The 19,888-nt window shown below is 36.9% G+C and overlaps 1 protein-coding gene across 4 annotated transcripts in view; it reads left to right on the top strand.

Annotated features, from left to right (window-relative positions):
• The window catches only part of LOC107036580 (insulin-like growth factor-binding protein complex acid labile subunit), a 305,119-nt gene that overhangs the window by 189,550 nt on the left and 95,681 nt on the right, over nucleotides 1-19,888 (top strand). For all 4 annotated transcript variants that reach the window (XM_015254624.1, XM_015254625.1, XM_015254623.1 and 1 more), the window contains one exon: nucleotides 18,615-18,679. The gene's annotated coding sequence lies outside the window, so the exon portion shown is untranslated. The remainder of the gene's footprint in view (nucleotides 1-18,614; nucleotides 18,680-19,888) is intronic.

Below are 19,888 nucleotides of genomic sequence, written 5' to 3'. Positions count from 1 at the left end.
TTTTGGGAGTCCGATATATCAGATTTTGACCCTTACGAGCATCGCCCATACGGTTCTGACCCTCGCAGTAGTCGAATGAGATTCTAACCCTCATTATTCTGACCCTCATGACCCTTATGTTTCAATCTACCGACCCAGAGAAGCTTTCCCGCTATAGAAACAGTCATTCCATTTTATCTCACCACTCACCCCTTTTTTTCATCACTTCAGTCATTGTTCGAGCTGAAAGAAAGTAGAAATAAAAACCGAGGAGAAAAGGGATTTTCCCTTCAGCTGTATACAGCCATCTTAATTCCCCCAATAGAGGTGCGGGAAAATATGCAGTAAGTACAGATTGAAAGTGCCATCAGTTTGAGGAGCTGGAAAAAAAAAGAGATAGAGTGTCCTTTTCAACCAAGAACTTGAGACCGGAGTCCCTTTTTTACCGCTCGTCTTTGCGGGGTGTCAAATCCACTTAAGTGATTGAATACGTATAAAATAGAGTGAATAAAATAACCGAGAAAATATACGGAATTTGTTTCGATGGAGATTCTTGAGGGGACGGAAAACGAATAAAACACGAAGCATTCGGGATTCGATACAGAATATTGATATTCTAGAGAGGATTCCTCTTCACTCAACAGATGCCTTTTACGAATGCGACTTTTCTTACTACTCAGACGGATTTTTCTGAATAAGAAGATAATTTGGGGATTCAAAGGGGAAAATTCTATTTGAAGAATTTAATTATCCGAGGAAATGCGGGAGGATATTGAATGGAACTCGCTGTGGTGAGGCAGGATGACAAAAATTTTGTGGATTGATTTATGAATACTTTATAGACTACTGAAATCATTCACTTCTTAATGAAATCAATTTGAAAATCATTTTAAAATCATGATGTCATATTCATTTATTCTCATGTCCTGCTAGAAAAAAGAATCTTCCCAAAATATATGCACCCAAATTATTTGAACACCTGACAAATAGCGATTTTCTGAAATTTCTCATTTTCGAAAGACCACATAATCGGATGATGCTGGTCATCAAAAAACCATTTGTATGCATTGTATGAGCAGCAGATAGTAACATAACTCGTTACCAATATGAAATATTCATCCCTACAGTCAAATTTGAAAAATTTTTAAGATCTGAAGACGCTATTCAGAACATTTTTCACTCTTCAGATGGATTTTTCTGAATAAGAAGATCATTTATAAATTCAGAAGTGAAAAGTCGATTCGAGCAATCTAATTACCCGAAGAAACGCGGGAGGATGGATAGAACTGGCAATGTTGATAATAGCCAAAAAATGACTCCGAACAGATTTATCAAATCATCTATTTCTTGAGGAAAATCCGGGCCGAAGTCAAACAAAATAATCTTAAAGGCACAATGTCTTACTCATTTCAATACCCCTTGACGAAAAAAGTGGAAAATCTTCCCAAAATATATGCACCAACACAACTATATTTTAATATACGAGCGGTTATGTAGCTGCATCCTGCACCACATTTTATGTACCTACGTAAAAGCGTAGACCTCTTCTCACCACACACCCACCAAGTACTTCCTCGTCGTCCTTCCCTCCCCTTCAAAAAAGACTACATCCACATTCACCTAGGGGTCCATGTATGACGATTTTCCAGCAGGAAAATACCAATACATAGGAGGACGTATGTACTCTCTTGCATTTTGTAGCTACCGCACTGCCACCCAACACATTCACGTGGGATCGATAGCATCGATAGGAAGATTTTTAAAGGTTCCCTCTCACCCCCTCTGTCTCTCTTACTTCTCCTTTCAAACTCCTTCACCCCCCCCCCCCTTCCCACATACTCTCTTTNGGCAATGTTGATAATAGCCAAAAAATGACTCCGAACAGATTTATCAAATCATCTATTTCTTGAGGAAAATCCGGGCCGAAGTCAAACAAAATAATCTTAAAGGCACAATGTCTTACTCATTTCAATACCCCTTGACGAAAAAAGTGGAAAATCTTCCCAAAATATATGCACCAACACAACTATATTTTAATATACGAGCGGTTATGTAGCTGCATCCTGCACCACATTTTATGTACCTACGTAAAAGCGTAGACCTCTTCTCACCACACACCCACCAAGTACTTCCTCGTCGTCCTTCCCTCCCCTTCAAAAAAGACTACATCCACATTCACCTAGGGGTCCATGTATGACGATTTTCCAGCAGGAAAATACCAATACATAGGAGGACGTATGTACTCTCTTGCATTTTGTAGCTACCGCACTGCCACCCAACACATTCACGTGGGATCGATAGCATCGATAGGAAGATTTTTAAAGGTTCCCTCTCACCCCCTCTGTCTCTCTTACTTCTCCTTTCAAACTCCTTCACCCCCCCCCCCTTCCCACATACTCTCTTTCTATTCCTGGTGCACAAACTTTGCCCGCTGCCTGTGTTGAGTACCGCCAGTGCCCGATCGTCCGCAATAATTCATCTTTCGTATTCATTGATGGTGAATAGAACGTATATCGGTGGAGCGCGGAGGTGGGGTTGTGAGAGAAGAAGAGTGCAATTTACATCGTTGGGAATGGAGCTCCTCCGCAGATTTCATGTGGTTCTTCTTCCCGTTGCGCTGGGGAATATAAAAGGGAAATAAATATCGTAGGAATATTTATTACCTCAGGGGTTTTACGTTTTTGGGGAATATGGAAAATTTTGGTTTGGGAGAGGAATGTTATTTGGCTATTTTCGTTTTACTGTCAGGAAATTTCAGGTCTTTAAAGATGGAACATCTGAACCTCATGTCATACAGCGTGAAAATTGGAGTCTGAAGTATGATTCTGATTTTTCATCTGTCCGTCTTTGAGGAAATCTAACCCCTAAATTTGACCCTTACGGAAATTGGCCATATCAATTTTTGACCCTTATGAGGGTCAAAGAAATTATGTTTACAAGGTCGACATTTCGACTTTCGTAAAAATTAGAATTATCAAATTTTGGTGTTTATGGCCCTTATGAATGGCAAATATATGATTTTGACGTTCATGACTCTTGCGAACGTCAGTATATCATTTTGACCCTCATGACCCTTGCAGGGCCAAAAATATGATTCTAACCTTTATTCTTCCATCCGAAGCCGAATATGACGTACAGATTTCAAGTCTTACGAACATGATCTATCACTTTGTGACCTTTATGATAGCTAACTTTCCAATTACAACCCTTAAGTCATGCCTTCTTTCGTCTCTCGTCACTCATTCCAATAACCAACCTGAAAAAACTATCTCCCAATCTCTTCATCCAACTCCAAAAGTTTCCTGAAATCAGATAGAACTGATTGTCTTTACACCTATAATTCTCCAATTTCAGAATACCACTTGAGCATGCAGTTTCTGATATTAATGGATGCAAGAAGATTGCCATTCCCTAATTGAATGGAGGTTAATTGGTCCTTTCTACCACTTCAGGATTTAGTCATGATCCCCCTGAGAAGTGCTTCCGCATGCAAATGTTAAATTCATAGATTTTTTTCCTATATATCCAATATTACATATGTGCTTCCCCACTTACATGCGCCAACAGCAATTTCCGTAAAAAGTTGCAATTCTCATTTTCCCTCCAACAAAGGGAAAACTTAGAATGAGTGGAGAAACGTGTACTGGGAGATGTTGGAATAGTTGCACGTTGTAAAGGATTCTTAACAGCTTCGGTGTACACACCCTCGCGTTTTTCCTGCGTCGTATACAAGGGGGCTAACGTTTAAAATCACCGTGGCATATTTTCGCGAAGTGGGTGGACGGGATTCAAAGCGATTGAGCGGCATTTATATCCGCGCTAGTGAAGCTAATTGAGGAGGTAGACTGTGTTAGAGCCATTTGCCCGTTTATATCAACCGTTGTGCTGCAATGCATGAATTCCTGCACGTAATGGCCAGGTGTGCTGGGAATACTGTGCACAGGCATGTTCACAAGTTGATGAGATTATTAATCATAGAGAATTTGTGCGCTGGTTGAGAGGATTCAGATCTTTTCTTGATTAGAAGGGGAATTATTGTTTGAAAGGATGGGGGAGAGAGCGTTCGATTAGGTTTTCCGACACTGATGGTGACGAGGATTCCATTAGGGATTATGTGATTGATGATGACAATGTGGAAGTTTGATAGAATGCTGCTAGGAATTGGTAAAACGCGTAGAAACGGAATTTTCTAAATTTTTGGGAATCCCGATCGATCTGGGAGATTTCTAGTTCTGGAAAGGTTGAGTGAATGGATGATGTTCATCATCGAATAATCATCTTCATGGATTGTATGGGCTTTGGATAGTGACATAACTGATTTCCAAGACGGCATCTTCATTACAGTCCAATTTTAAACATGATACAAAAACAGAAGAAGTGAAGCTTCTTAAACATCTGATAGATTTAAATGTGTACCTGTTGATGAAATTTCTTAGCAATGATGGTGATGAGTAGTCAATTGAGGATTATGTGATTGATAATGACAATCTTGAATTTGGATGGAAAGATAATTAAAAACCTTGAAACGCATGAATGACAGGGATTTCCGACGATTTCGGAAATTCGTCAAGTTTCTTATTTTTGAAAGTCTAAATACAGAGATGATCTTCGTTACCAGAGAATGATTTCTATGCATTATGTGGGTACCAGATGATATCATAACTCATTTCCAAGGCGGCATCTCCATTTAAACACTCAAATTTAGGATGAACACTCAATATCCAAGGCAGCGATGTCCTGGGAAACGGATGATCTTGGTCATCAGGAAATGATTTCTACACATTGTGTGGGTAATAGATAATAATATAATTCATTTCTAAAACGTCACCTCCATCTAAACCCTCAAATTTAAGATACAATCTCAACATCAAACGAAGTGAAGTCATCCAAAATCCCGTCAGTACGCCAAAACTGCTCATTACTTCTGACAATTCCGATAACTGCATGACCATGAACATCTAGAAACTATTCGCAAACACGCTATAAGACTTAAACCCTAAAAACCACAAAATCCAAAGATAGCATCACCATCTCACTTAACCCCCCTTCGAGCTTAGAACACCTCTCCTGAAATCCTCATAATCAATCATCCCACACTTTCCACTGCCCGAACCACAGCCCACCATCAATTGATTCACCACAACGACACTGAGACCCACCTCACCCCATCCACTTCCAAATCTTACAGCAAGCGCAACTCTCCCCGGATTTACCCAATGACGAATAGTTCTTGAGACCACGGCTTCTTTTCCCCCCGGCTTTTGGATGCTATACCGGACCACAGGGTGCAGATCCCAGCTTATAACTCTTCTCCCGAGATTCTTAAACTCCCGTAGAGGTCTGCTCGTTCAACACACGAGAAAGAAAAGTGAAAAAAAAATTGCGAGAGGAGGAAGAGATAGGGTAACTACGTAGGGGTTAAAGGTATAGGAGGAATACTCCCTTTACGATTTTGTCGGCGCACTCCTTTCCAGTTGCAGACCACACGGGGCTATATATCCTACAGCACTGACCAGCTATTCCCCTCATCCTTTAGTTATTCTCCCTTTTTTTTTGACTCTCTCACTCACTTCAATTTCTACCATATGTACATACCATATACATTCTCCACTCTCCTCTCTCCCGGAGTTTTAAAAGGATATATGTACTCAGCGTTCCTCCGGTGCCTCGATACCGACGTTTAATCGATTTGAAAATCGACGCTGCTACGTGCTTCGGGAGAAAATTCAGGAAATTGACGACTCGACTTTGCACGTAGTATAAACCCACCTCCCACTTGTGCTCCCAATACCAAACGCTCTGGCTCTAGAATTAATCGTTCGATCATCCATTGATCGAATTCTTAGCTGTTTTTTTTCCTCTTTTCAAACGTGAGGAAAAATTAATTTTTTACCGCTGCGAGAAAATATATCCGGAGAGTAATAATTTCGACATATTTCTGATGATAGATGTCACAAATATACATTATTGCGATATATTATGGTACAATAGATTGGGAAAATCCATCTGCCAATTGATGGCATTCACCTCAGGATCTGCTTTCCATTCGTCGAGTTGACTTCAGGAGATTCAAGTGTTTGTCCGCCCGTTGAAATGCCGTTTTCTATCGAATAATCATATTTCTCAAGCGCTCATACAACTGTCGATATGACGTGCAGATGTACGAGTGGTGATGTGTATTTTTTTTTTACAACTTTTCCAATCTCGTGTAAAGTTCGTTTTTATCGTCACAATCGGCCATTTGTCCTCTCTTTTACTCCAAAGCATTGGCAATCGATTCCCTCCAAGCAAGAGCTGAATCGACTATTTGCGGGGAACAAACAACGATATGCGGGATCAATTTAACATCATCTATCCGAGGATACACATTGAGGTGTGTGTGTGTGTAGGTAGTTTTGAGGTTATCTATGTAGGGGATTTTTTACGAGAATTGGTGACAATGGGATCTTTGAAAGTTTTCTGACGTTTCGGTGCCGGGAGATGTATTTTTTGATGAATGAGTTTTTTAGGGTCGGTTAAACATTGACAATTGTTGGAGAAAAGTCAAAGAGATCAATTGTGAAGGTACGGATCGTTATATCAATGTTGTAGCAATTATTTCGTTGTCCGACTGGCATATTATATGATATATCATATCATTGATGAGTATTGGAGAGTTAAAGTGCGATGTTAAAGTATAATTTGTATATTGTGAGGGTTATATTGAAGATATTAACTAAAATATATCGAATATATTGTAGTTGGGCATGATATATTGATATATTTAAGATATTATATGTGATATATTGATATATCATAATATATCAATATATCATGCTCTGCCGGAATATATTTCATATATTCCAGTCAATATCTATGATATAACCCCCTAAATATACAAGTTATACTTTGACGGTCTTCATGATATATCAATATATAATCTCATGAATAATATCTTGAATATATCCAAAGATAATTAGAATTATCAAGTGAAAAAATTCCAGTACCCGTGCCGGGAATCGAACCCGGGGCCTCCGCGTATCGCATCGGCTACTCTTCCAATCGAGCTAGCGAGAACTACAAAAATTCTCCCTCTCGAAATTCACTTCACAATGCCGTTGAACCTCCATTATGCGCTACATTATAATATTTTTATTCATCAGTGCATCTCACGTATTCTTCATTAAAATTTCATCCCGAAAAATAAAACTAGAACATCAGTCTCCCCCGTAAAAACTAAAATAACCTAAAAATAGAAATTTCATTATCTCTGCCCACGTACACACAATAACCCCCAAACAATATTTCTGAAATACCGTAATAAAAAACCGTTCTCCCAAACAACACATACAATACTCCCCAGAAATCATATCATGACGGAGAAAACAGACGTAACGTCAATTTTTCAAATTACGAAAAAAACTCGCCAGCGGAAAAAAAATAACAACGGAAATGACGACGACGAGGGGAATGGATGGAAGAAAAGTGAGGAGAGCGGAGTTATGCTAGGGATCTGGCATGAAGCATCTGTGCATTCAATTCTTCCTCTCCCTTTTTTTTAATACTCTTTTTTTTAAAACGAGTACTGCAGGTGAACCCTTGGTCTCTCGCATTGAACAAAGGGCGAAAAGTTGAAGTGACGATAAAGACAAAGTGAAATAAAAGAAATAGTGAAAGAGGACACTGGAAACTACTCGCTGCTGCACGCTCGTTTGCTGGTAATCCGTCAGAGGGTGGGAGGGACGATAAAGCGCATCCCGGTCGTCATGGATTTTATGTTATTTTTAATCCTTTCGGATTTTTTTCGGATATTTTTTTGGTTTTACGCTGGAGAAGAAACGTTTTCATGATACTCGAGCGCAATACGGGTCAGTGTTACGGCGTATATTGTATGCAGGATAAATATTTTTGGTGAAATCAGAATTTTAAATAGGTAAATGTTGATTTTGTTGCTGGTATGCTTGCGGGGTTTCTATGGAGAGAATATGAGGCTCAGTTTATCGGGGGTTTAGAGAGATTTGAGATTATGATGAAATTTGTTTGATATATGATATATCTGCGCGATACATTGATAATATTGATAATAATATATTGGATATATTAATAAATAGTTTATATTCGCGAAAAATATCACCGGATTTCAAAAAATATAACGAAATGGTATATCAATATAGAGATATAATTGATATATCCACGCAATATATCGTCGATATCGACTCATCTATATCAAATATTAATATTAGTAAACCATTTTTTCCCTTCAATGATTGATAAAAATTAAACTCCCACTGAACATCAAATAAAGCAATCCATTCATCATTACACTCCCCCACTAGTCTCCCCTCATCCAATTATCAAAAATATCAACTCGATCCAATTTGAAATAATAAAAAGCTCCGTTGAATTCGCCACCTGGCTAAACTTCCTCGATAATAATCACCTCCATTTCATCAAATATTATCATAAGGAATGTATCACAATTATCCCCCCAATGAGGGTGGAATTTAAAAATTGAAATTGCCGGAGGTTGTTTCCAATTGGTTGGGGGGTGGGGAGGGAATGGCAATGGGAAGGGGATTGAAATATACATTACAGCTGCTAACGTTCAGGGTGAGTGGGTGGTTTTGGGGATGCAGGGTGTACGTAAATTTTCAAGGGGAGAGTAATACCAAGTTTTACTATTCACGTATTAAATACATGTGAATGGTTGTTAGTACGGTCACGCCTAAAACCGACCTCCTGCCATCGTGATAATTTATCAAAAGATTACAGGTGCCCCCGTAAGGCTCAACTCCTGTAATTACCGCCTCGTTTTGCCCAGCGGGCGCGTAACGATGTATTCAAATTTATGACGAGTCTTCCTTTACCACGCGATATCGCGTTTGTGACTTGAGTTATATGCGTGTACTCGGGGTTTTTTTTTTTATAAAAGCCTTTTCAGGAGCTTTTCATTCGCTTTGGATTTTTGTTTGACGCGGAGGTTTATATATATCGCACGAGATGAGAGAGAAATCGAGAGACTTCTTTCGGGGAGACTGTTAATGAGCTTTAATTACGTCGCAGCTGGCATTTATGATGTTTCATAATTAAACATTTACCGTTTTTTATGGGTTTTTGTACGTTAATGAACAGTATTTATCGCTTTCAAAGTATGTGAGGCGTTAAATTATTCGTTTTTATGTATGAAATTAAATATATTGTGCAAATATAATATTATTTTGATATATTATATTTTGGGGATATATTGGTATATTCGATATATCATGAATTATTGCCTTAAATATTTCAAATATACCATTAATATATTGATCGTATATCGATATATTAATAATATCGAATATATAATCGATATTGTAAATTCAACATATTTAATATATGAATATCTTGACAATATTCTACCCGCATATATCTCTTATTATAACTTGAAAATTCTCTAATTCACCATTTCTCAACAATTTCAACCACCCGCCACTCATACTGACGAGATTTTTCCACCTCCATTCCCCCAAAACGAAATTTAAAAAATAGGAGATCCAACAACATCCATCGTCCGACAAAAAGAAACGAAAATCAGAACACTTTGTTTCACTTCCAGTTGTTAAAACAAAAAACAATGACATTGTCAGTAAATATTTCTCCCCTATTCCCTCGCTCCTCGAAACATAAAACATGAAGAAACAACAAAAAAAAATAATACACGAGGTAAATGTGAATGCAGAAATGACCCCGGGTGCAATCAAATTTTAATGCCCTCATAATATGAAAATTCGCAAGTGAACTCGTTAAAAAACCTGTTGGCAAACATCTCGCGCTCTCCGTTTGCATTGCGTTTGGCTTCAGGGCGACGAAGGGGTAGTAGAGGGTTATAATAATAAAAAAATGGAGGTCGATGGTCCGATTGGCCTCTGATTATGCAAGCGTTGAGAATGTAAATAGATTCAACTCGTTTTGAATTGTTAAAATTGTGACGCTTCATGTTTTCACGCATTCAATCACTAGTATTTGCAAATAATAAAATGAACGGTTTTGAATGTTTGCAAAATACATAAATCATGTGATACTTTCTTTTTTTAAATTTTCATACCACACAAATCAAAATATATTCCAAATATAAACAATATACGATTGAATATATCATATATATTGTATATTATAAGTGGAAAATGAATTGAATATCACATAATATGGTAACAATATATTAACAAATATATTTTTGAATGATATATTTAATATATCAAATATATTTTCATCTATCGATAAAAGTATATCATTTTCTACAGACCTGACAATAGTGATTGTCAATGTGACAAATCCGAAATCAATTCAGCACTGACCAGTAATGGAGACTCCAAAACGATGACCATCATTATCCAGTCGAACACTTGAAATTTCCCTCTGCCTCGTCAACCCGCGTTTCAGCAGTACAAATAATTATTACCTCCGCGTCGTTTGGCAACGTTCAAACAAACCGAGACGACGACTAAAAGCGAATGAACCCTGCGGGCCACTACAGATCCAGTCTGGTTTCAAATGTTTGCCTTGGTACACGAGGGCCAAACAGTTAATCCGTTTGTTACCAAAAGTCTGGTACTCCAAACCCTATTGTCGATAGTTTTATGTGTTCAACACTGACGGACAATTGTTCCTCGCTCTAGTTTCACCAATCGTGGCATAATTGTTTTTGGAATTTGCCCTTCATTTCGGTGACATTCTGGTGAAATTACATTTGGTAATATATTTTTTATTCTGCCGCCAAAAAATTTTGATATAATTGATGTATTGATGAAATATATTTTCAACTCGTCAGAAATATATCGATATATATTGATATATTTCTGACGATTATATCATTATATTATTATATCACTATATCAGTATATCCTTCTATAGAAATCCCACAAGTTGTAGTCACTCACAACTTCACCAAAAACATAACCCAATTCCACTACAAGCATCCTCTCGCCATCGTCATGGTCCCCTCGAGTGTTCAAAACAATTCCGGAAGATAGTCGACAAACAATACCGAGAAAAATAACTCAAGTACAAAATAGTTGATGGTATATCCAATAGTTGTCGAAAGTACTGGGGTCACAGAGTGCCCCCCCCCCCCTCTACCACCCTCCGGCCCTTGAGCGAGCCGTTGCTCTTCATCCCACTCACACTAACATGACCCTCCACCCCCACCAAAACTGGGAGAGACATTTCACCGTGGAGTACAATAAGGTCCGAGGCACTCGGGCTCGTTAATAATGGCACAGGGGTACCCCAGCGTTCGCCATCGATCGAAAGCACACAGGATGGGAACAATGAACGGGAATGCATTACACGGTCCTGCGCTCTTCCCATCTCTCTCTATTCGCCACCCAACATTTTAGGTCTTCCTACATACTTGAACATAAATCTGAAACCCGTCGAAAACAGACAAATTCCTAAACAATTTTTAATCTCAGCGTGATAATACTCTGGAGTTATTATCGAATCATTTCCAGGGTAAAATACGCGAGTATATCGATATATTTGAACAGTATTATAATGCATATAATGATATATAATAGATATGAATATCGATATTATATTGAATATATCAATGATGTAGGAGTATATGTCAGTTGTGAAAATATCGAATATCGAATAGTATATTATCAATGGGGACATCGATATATGATAAATATAACGTAAATATATCATTATGTCTTTAATATGTGAACATATATTATTAATATATTATTGTCGGATATATTGTTAATATTGGATATAAACCGGCTCTAGATTTGAATGAAGTATATTTCTATATTAATATCAAAATATAGCTGATCAACTGACATACTCAATACTACATAAACAATTATCATTACTGTATATCAATGATCAATATATCGATGGAGAACATCGATATATTCACATGGCGGATGATATAATGATATATTTCCGTGAAACTATATTAAATCTTCTTTCGATATAATTATATTCAAATACAATCAAATAACTTATAAATTGATAGTAACGAAGAGCGAAAAAAAATCTGTTGAAATAGAGAAAATGATTGTGTAACAGTAGCAGTACCGCTTCATATGCCATTTGCCTTTATAGCCCTCGGGGTCACACATATAAACTCTCTACAAAGCCTTTACCTCCTGAGCTATATAGTAGATGGTAGGCTATTCTGTTTCATGCCGTATCCGACAATCATACACGGGGGGTAGTAAAACGCCTGCAATCTTAGGGAACAAAAAGAGAATTGAAAAAAAATAGGACAAAAATGTCCAACAAATCGTTCGATTATATTTCTTTGAGCCTGTTTTTATCAATAAAAAGATAGAGATTCGCATTGATTTTTTTTTTCACCCTCCATCGATGGCATATAAAAATCTTGTATGCAGAAAGACAAAACGAAACTGCTATTAATAAAATTTCATTCTACCGGCGACAGTGCAATTGAGATTTATACCGGGTACATCCCCCCTATCAAAATGAAAGCTTAAATCCCTGTTGGGAGCCTGAATTACGATCTATGTGTATAACCCGGTACTACGTTATGTATCTGTATATGAGTTGTATATACACCGAGTGTGTTCGGATTGTGTATACGAAAAATGCGACTATATCACTTGTGCAAAGTTATATTTCGTCAGATTATGGAACACTCAAACAGAGCTCGTACATTCAACTCGAAAATTATATTTGCCTTAATCAGAAATCTCTTACTCATACAAAATTTCATCGTCCGTGAGTTTTCAGGTTATTTAATTACGGGATTCAATATATAATGTTATCTATTTTCCACGTTGTACGATTATAACAGTCATTTTATTTCTAAAGTTGAGGTTGAGAAGGAGTAAGAGTGATTTTCATATTATAAATATACTAGGGGGCTTCGCCCCCTGCTCACTTCGCTCGCCACCCCCCGGGGGGGGCTTCGCCCTCCGCTCGCTTCGCTCGCGAATCATCTCTCAAGAATTTAACCCTATATGAGCCTATGGAGATAAGAACATATTAGAGAAAGAAAATAATTATTTCTCAATGCCATCATCAGGATGACAGATAAGAGTCAGAATCAGGGGCATCTCCTGAATTTTTAAGCCTCTCAATTGTTTTATCATCTCAAGAGATATTTTCATAATATATCGGTGATGGAGGAAGATGATATATTACTTATGATAATATTATCGATATTAGATATATTTGTATATTGATATAAAAATATATTTCAGCATCGGCATCACGCAATGTATTTTTTATGATGAGAGCAATATGGTATATCGATGATATATCGATATTTTTTAACGCCCTTATCTCTAAAATATATTTTCCCGATATAACCGATATGATATATTCCCAATTATATTAACAATTATAATAATAATCCATTAATAATGAAAATAGTAATCCCCTTCAATATCTCCTATCAACTTCCTGAAATTATACCGTCATAACGCATAAAAACAACTATAGCTACTATAACTGTCATTCTTCCGAAGTAAATAAAACTCACGGATTAACGATGTCTCTAACCCAGAGATCAAGGCGAAAAAGAGATGGCCTTCTTTACCCCACTACCCCGAGAATACGAAAAGAACAGAATTAATGGCCCGAGACTCGGTATTTCTAGAGGCGCCGCTGTCACTGTATGGTCGGACAAAGAGACCAGGGGGGATTCGGGAAAAGAGAATCGCCGATACGATGTTGGAGGGGAAAAATGGAAAATAAGGTGAATACCACGAGGGGTAAAGCCCTCCTACGGCTACAGCCACGTAATCGTACGAGCAAAAACGTTACAATTTTATATGATAATTGTGAGTTTATTTCTCTTTTCTTTTTTTGCTGTGTAATCTCTACAATATTCTGAGGGAAAATTGGGGTAGGAAAAATTAATGGAAATGGGAGGGTTGATTTATTCCAGGGTCTTATGTGTAGAATTTTTTATGAGATCAGACGAATGGACCTCATAGAACCCTCATAAGGGCCTGACCCTTATGACCCTTACGAACTTCTCGACACTTATAAGAATTTCTTGTACGCACCAGAAGCTTAAGTTTTCAGTGTTCTGACTGTTCGACCCTTATTCGTCTCCGGACCCTTATGACCTCATGATCTCTACATATGGAGCAAAACCCTCATGACCCAGACCCTTACGGCCCTTACGAGCTTCTTAGATTTTATCAGACTCGTGACCCTCATCAAAATTTGACTTTTGTCAAGTTCCGGACCTTTATCGCCGTCATCAGTCTCTTGGCCCTTACGACCCTTAGAGATACCGGATTCTGACCCTTATGAGATTTTTTTGAAGGTCTCTTAGGAGTTTAGAAACCCTCATAAGGGATCCTTTTGGGGTGCGACAATAAATGAAAACGGGTGTATTTATCCATTTCAGGCTCTTATCTATGAGGTTATATAAAGAATCTCGTGAGAACCTCATGAGCCTTACGATCCTTATGAGCTTCTTGACACTTATAAGAATTTCTTGCACACACCAGAAGCTTAATTTGTCAGTGTCCTGACTGTTTTGACCCTTATTCGTCTCCGGACCTTTATGACCTCATGGTCTCATATATGGAACCCTACATATGGACCAAAACCCTCATGACCTAACCCTTACGAGCTTCTTAAGTTTTATCAGACTCCTGACCCTCATCAAGATTTGACCTCAATCAGGTTCCTGACCTTTATTACCGTCATCAGTCTCCTGGCCCTTACTCCCTTAGAGATACCGGATTCTGACCTTTACCAGATTTTTTTAAAGATCCCTTATGAGGTTAGAAACCCGGTTTGGGGTGCGACAGTAAATGCAAATGGGTATATTTATCCATTTCAGGCTCTCATCTATGAGGTTATATAAATGAACCTCGTGAGACCCTCATGAGCCTGTCCCTTACGATCCTTATGAGCTTTTTGATCTGTATCACATTGCTGACACTTATAAATTTCCTGAAACTTATTGGAATTCGGACCTTTATCACACCTCTAACCCTTACGCTCCTCATATATCTTGACCCTCATGACCCTCATGGATGTAATGTATAAGGTTCTGACCTTCATCAGCCTAAGCTTTGTGACCCGCACGACTTTCCCGTTCAACCGTCCCCTAAAAATGTTTGTCACTGAATTTTCAAGTGGAAACAAAATTGGGAGTTCCTTTTTCTTACATAATCCCCACAATATTCTCGGGAAAATTGAGGTACGAAAAAAAACGTGTTGATTTATTTACATTTGAGTCTCAGGATTTTGTGGATTTTTTTTCTCGGGGGAGGGGGAGACGAGTCGCATATAAATCAACTTCATAAAGAATGTAAGAGAGTGAGTGAGGGAAAAAGGTCTGGACACAAGAAAAAAAACGAGGGTGGGCTGTGCGCCAGAGGCGAGGCTATTTAGGTCGTCGGGAGAGAAAGAGAGAGTGAACAAAAATATAGGGGTGGGTTATAAATTAATGTCACGAAATACCGGCGAAAGAGAAGCTGAGGAAGAATTAAATAACAAATATTGTGATATAACTGGATAGACAATGAACTTGGTATCTTTCTTGGAATTTGTTGGAGTTGAAACGGGAATTAGTAGGGTAGGGGGCATGGGGGTTGGGGATGTTGTGATACTGTGGTGACTTATTGCCGTGATATAAAGGTCAGTTATGACCTCGTGCGGGAGAGGCAGTAAAGTTTGTTGGGTCATCGATACTTGGGGACACGTAATATAATGCTATGGTAGGGCTGACGACAACCAATCGAATTGTTAATTTGTGTTTTTTTTAGATGTTTGGGGATTATGTGAGCAAACAATACATTGTGTTGAATATAAATATATTTGGATATAATTCTGTATGTATTTTTGGGGGACGATATACTGATATATTAATATTGGAATACATTGATATAGCGATATATTTCAAGGCCGTTATTGCTCAATATGTTGTCCGATATAACCGATATTTTAATGGAAGAAGACGATATATTAATGAGTAAAATATTAATATATTTTCATGACAGTATAATTATCGTTACATGAATACATTCTTTTTCAATAATTATTTGTTTTTATTGAGTTTTGAGCAGAAGATTTTGTGAGTGCAAAATACGTTTCGTAGAACATAAATATATTTTGATATAGTCCCATATATTTTTTCCATCGGAGATGATTAATATATCCTAGATCGTATCGAAATTCTAGGCTGAATATTCGAGATGAGATATATTCGTACATTTGTATCGAAATATAAATAATATATCAATATATTTTCCGATATATAAATATATACATCGTTATATGAACACATTCTCCTTCAACAATACCAAATATAATAAATATTTAAATAAATATTTTTTAGAATTTAAATATATTGCTCCTGATATATTCCCCATGCATTTCTGCAATTTTTCCCCTACTTTTCTCTCTCCATTATAGTTTGAAGAATAAAAACCGTGTCAAGGACATATTTTCAAAACTAATGACGCTCGATTAATTAAAATTCCGTGAATAAATTGGCACTCAGATAATTAAATAATTACGAGGTACGATACTAATTCACTTCACCAACGGTAAATATAACCCCGGACAATTGAATAATTGAAATTAATGAATTAACCATCCATTCAAGACGACTGATAACATGAATATTCCAACCACGTCGTCACATCAATTCTCCTCACCTCTATTATAAAAAAAAAAATGATCGTTTATTTCTCTCCTACTCCTTTCTTCAGAAAACCAATCGACCGTAGAGATCTTATCTCCACCATAACGTTTATCGATCGGCATATTTCTTCTTACGGAGAAGTCTCTCTTTCACACAAGTCTTTCATTATTTATACTGCAGCCGTGCGTGTTTATAAAACCTCACACGAGAGTTATATATTTTAACTCGGGCGTCTGCAGTTGCTCAACGCCAAATACAAGCACAGCAGATGGTATTTCGTAATGTTATGCGCTGGATAATATGTTTTTCAAAGTGGGTAAATTTGTCGGTTTGCGGGAAAATTACGTCCTTATGGGTAAACATGAAAAAAAAACGTTGAAATTTTTTTTTTCCCATGAAAAAATCTGATAATAATTTTTCTAATGAAAAAAATATAAAATTCTCCTTATTGTTGAATTTTGTTGTAGTGCTAATTCTTTTTATTAAAAAAAACACTCATTCCGCCAATTGAGGGATGAAATCCTATCCAAAAATTCCCCAATTTACATTCGTATTTCATAATTTTTCAGAATTCAATTTCGAACGTATGAGAAACGCGATGAAAAATTATTAATGTGTTATTTCACTTTTTCGGGGATATTCTGGGGGTGGGGAATGAGCACATTGAATAGATGGTAGAATTTTTCGATTTCAAATAAAGCTTGGCGATCAATTTACAACGTATAGTCTCCCAACTTTATTGAGAGAACGAATTTTCACCCATTAAAAACCTTTTTTCGATTTATTGGGGCGACTGGCGAAATAAATGGGGTAGTGTATTGTGATATCGTATTTTCAGTGCAAATAGGTCAAGCTTCTCAATTCCATTAAATATTAAATATATTATAGATATTAAATATATCGACATAATTTTTTTAAATATCGTTATATGGAATATATTTTATTCTGGAAAATATATTACATACTCTTCACGATATATTTTCGATATGAATCTATCTCAATCCAGTATTGGGCGATATATTCCCAAATATATCGATAATTGACACATTTTCAGAGTGACATATGGATGTGATATATTTGGTGTGGTGTTAATATATTCATATATCAGTATCACAATATATTTCTCCTGATATATCGCTAATATATTAAATATGTGATATTTAATACAACTAATATATCATCAAATGTACAAAAATCCGATATATTTGCTAGTATCACTGATATACTGCCGAATATAACTATAGTTGAAATATATATTCTTTACAATATGCAGATGGGATATATTCGATAGGACGTTAATATATTCACCTATCAATATCCCAATATATCGTCAATATATCAAAAAAATATTTGATATATCAATAAAATCGTAAAAATCCGATATATTTGGTAGAATATACAACAAAATATAAGATATATCACTAATATATTCCGAAATATATAGAAAAGCATTCTTCCTCAGATTGATAAAACTTTGTATCGGCAAGTTGACAAAGAAAAGTATATTTAAAATACTTTCGAATTGATTCAATCCATCCCGCAATAAATAAAGAGTGAAAATAGGGTATTGTCACGGGGTTGACGAGAGCGATCGGACTAGCTCCAGCAAATTTCCTTCGGGCAGTTTATCACCTCTGGGCAGTGGCGAGACCACCACGCCCCATTTTGCCCTCGGGAGTGACGACTGACCGTGGGGCAAGGGCATACAGAAGTGAAATAGGGGGAGGAGTGGGAGTGTGGGGGGCGGACGACAGAATGCGAGCGCCGTAATTTATGCATTCTAGGGTCTCTCGGACGTGCCCAACAATGGGCCGGACTTGGATGCGGTCAGGATTTTTTTTTCTTTTTACTTTTATCTTCGGTTGTTTTGTTCTTTCAAATGCCCCAACGGACCTGTTTCGATCCGCTTCTCGCGGGGTTATGCATATCAACCGTGACGATGCGAATATGCACTTGTGAGTGGAATGGGAGGGAATGGGGGAGTGTGGCGTTTTTTCGGGGAGATGACTAAGTTTTGGTGTTTTTGTTTCAGATTTTTTGTTCGTGAGCAGAATCTCCGGTTGATCTAGTGGGAATCGCCGTCTTGCTGATTTCAAGGTAAGATTTTTTGCGAATTATCTTTTGCTTTTTTTGTCCACCGGTGGCACTTTCGTTATGACCTTTTTCCTGTCAGATTCGATATTCCTTTTTTCAATTAATTGTTTATAATCATTCTCATGAGATGAGAATCACATGTCCCAATTTATCAACTGTTAAATTTTCATATTACAATAAACGATTTGCTCGTGTTCTAATTCCTATGCTCACTGAATATGATTTTAATCATAATTACAATTCAATTCCTTCTAGAACACATTTTAGAGTGTGAATTTCTGGAATTCAATGTCTGTTGATATTCTGGTAAAAGTGCGTGCCCACACTGTTATAAATTTTTAGTTAGTTCATACGGTAATTCAATTAATCTGTTGTTCATCTCACCAAATTAAAAATTAAAACTTCATTTGGAATATTGAGTCACAGCTTCTTTTTATTCATATCAGAAATTTTGTATTTGGATATTAATATTATTTGTTCAAAGTGAAAAAATCGATCTCATTTTCACTATATTGCATTCAGATTCTCCTCCTATCCTTAACGTCAAAAATTTGAGATTATCTCATAATTCTAGCTATTAATTCTAATCAACTTTGTTCGAAGAAAACCTTAGTAAACGCAATATTAAGAAAGTAGAATTATCCCATTTTCCTCTGAACTAAATGATTTGGACAATTATGATTCGTTTATTCATATTTCATAGAATGGTATTCAATTATCTTTTGTTTGTTGGGCGGGCTTCATGAAAATTTGACGCAAGACGATTGTACTCATGAAAATTGCCTTACTTTCTTCATTCGATCGAGATATCCATCAGTTTCAAATACTCCTTTTCGATTCAAGATATTCCCCATGCTTTTTTTTTAAAGGATTATCTTTATCCTATGATATTTAAATCTACGATTTGACTCATCACGATTACGTGATTTCATTAGTATAAAACCATTTCAGTGTGATTTAAAAAATCATTCACTGAAATGTCCAAGTTCATTCCTTCACATCTGAAGCAAAAATAGTCTTCCCTCTCCTTTCACCCGTTTAAACATGAGAATTGAGCGATAAAAATTTTATTTGACATTTATTATATCTCCGCCTGAGAATCCTCTCATTATTACACGGTATGAGGCAGGTGAGTGGGTTCTTATCTCATCCGAGTAGGCAAATTACGTCTCGACGTCATCAAGGGCTCCTCCATTCTCTCCTCTCCCCCTC

Source organism: Diachasma alloeum, unplaced genomic scaffold (assembly GCF_001412515.2).
Source record: "Diachasma alloeum isolate Michigan unplaced genomic scaffold, Dall2.0 Dall_scaffold_00210, whole genome shotgun sequence".
NCBI lineage: Eukaryota > Metazoa > Arthropoda > Insecta > Hymenoptera > Braconidae > Diachasma > Diachasma alloeum.
This window is presented reverse-complemented; position numbering and strand designations above follow the sequence as displayed.